Here is a 967-nt window from a genome sequence, read left to right on the forward strand (position 1 = left end):
TGGATCGTCGTGGGTCAAAGTGCTTCATGTCAGCGCCGCGGACACGCAGGCTTGCCGGCTCGACAAGAGATTCCCTTCTTTGCTCGTTCATCACGCGGGGCAACAAACCGCGGCAGGAGCGGCGGCGCGCCGTCAGGGCAAAAAGCGTCCTCACAGGCCAGCTCGGACTCATTACATCAGTTGTTGCTTGACGCATCACCGGCGCACCGCCACGCCCACAGCGGACGGGGGAAGGGGAACCAGAAACGAAAGGGTCACGCACTCAAGGGTCAGTGAGGAAGCAAAATGGATCCGTTCGTCATTGGGCTGCGCTCCGGCAATTCGTTCCTCCTTGCTCTCATCATTCCACGCGTGCGGGGAGAGGGAAATGGAAGGGAGGGAGTGGAGAGGGGGAGCGCGGGGAACGGCCCTCAGCCTTGGCATTAGGTTCGTAGGCAGTTTGCGTCACGCGAAATCCATGGAGAGATGCCACAATCATCACAGGGCCAGGCAAAGCACACACGCACACACACGTGACGGAGGATCGGGGGGGGTGGGGCTCAGCGGCTGAATGGAATGGATCGTCGTGGGTCAAAGTGCTTCATGTCAGCGCCGCGGACACGCAGGCTCGCCGGCTCGACAAGAGATTCCCTTCTTTGCTCGTTCATCACGCGGGGCAACAAACCGCGGCAGGAGCGGCGGCGCGCCGTCAGGGCAAAAAGCGTCCTCACAGGCCAGCTCGGACTCATTACATCAGTTGTTGCTTGACGCATCACCGGCGCACCGCCACGCCCACAGCGGACGGGGGAAGGGGAACCAGAAACGAAAGGGTCACGCACTCAAGGGTCAGTGAGGAAGCAAAATGGATCCGTTCGTCATTGGGCTGCGCTCCGGCAATTCGTTCCTCCTTGCTCTCATCATTCCACGCGTGCGGGGAGAGGGAAATGGAAGGGAGGGAGTGGAGAGGGGGAGCGCGGGGAACGGCCCT

The 967-nt window shown here is 61.4% G+C and overlaps 7 non-coding genes across 7 annotated transcripts; all 7 read right to left on the bottom strand.

Annotated features, from left to right (window-relative positions):
- Tc00.1047053402361.10 lies at positions 1-93 on the bottom strand. Its single transcript, XR_008253949.1, has one exon. It is a non-coding gene; the product is annotated as a C/D small nucleolar RNA (snoRNA), TB8C1C3, 3' partial (small nucleolar RNA).
- Positions 94-132: 39 nt separating this feature from the next.
- Tc00.1047053402361.20 lies at positions 133-198 on the bottom strand. The gene has a single exon (XR_008253950.1). It is a non-coding gene; the product is annotated as a C/D small nucleolar RNA (snoRNA), TB8C1C2 (small nucleolar RNA).
- A 71-nt stretch (positions 199-269) lies between these two features.
- Positions 270-343, bottom strand: Tc00.1047053402361.30. Its single transcript, XR_008253951.1, has one exon. It is a non-coding gene; the product is annotated as a C/D small nucleolar RNA (snoRNA), TB8C1C1 (small nucleolar RNA).
- A 64-nt stretch (positions 344-407) lies between these two features.
- Positions 408-480, bottom strand: Tc00.1047053402361.40. The gene has a single exon (XR_008253952.1). It is a non-coding gene; the product is annotated as a C/D small nucleolar RNA (snoRNA), TB8C1C4 (small nucleolar RNA).
- A 59-nt stretch (positions 481-539) lies between these two features.
- Tc00.1047053402361.50 lies at positions 540-649 on the bottom strand. Its single transcript, XR_008253953.1, has one exon. It is a non-coding gene; the product is annotated as a C/D small nucleolar RNA (snoRNA), TB8C1C3 (small nucleolar RNA).
- Positions 650-688: 39 nt separating this feature from the next.
- Positions 689-754, bottom strand: Tc00.1047053402361.60. Its single transcript, XR_008253954.1, has one exon. It is a non-coding gene; the product is annotated as a C/D small nucleolar RNA (snoRNA), TB8C1C2 (small nucleolar RNA).
- Positions 755-825: 71 nt separating this feature from the next.
- Tc00.1047053402361.70 lies at positions 826-899 on the bottom strand. The gene has a single exon (XR_008253955.1). It is a non-coding gene; the product is annotated as a C/D small nucleolar RNA (snoRNA), TB8C1C1 (small nucleolar RNA).
- Positions 900-967: the final 68 nt, after the last annotated feature.

The sequence above is a fragment of the Trypanosoma cruzi genome (genome assembly GCF_000209065.1).
Source record: "Trypanosoma cruzi strain CL Brener chromosome Unknown tcruzi_1047053402361, whole genome shotgun sequence".
Classification (NCBI taxonomy): domain Eukaryota; phylum Euglenozoa; class Kinetoplastea; order Trypanosomatida; family Trypanosomatidae; genus Trypanosoma; species Trypanosoma cruzi.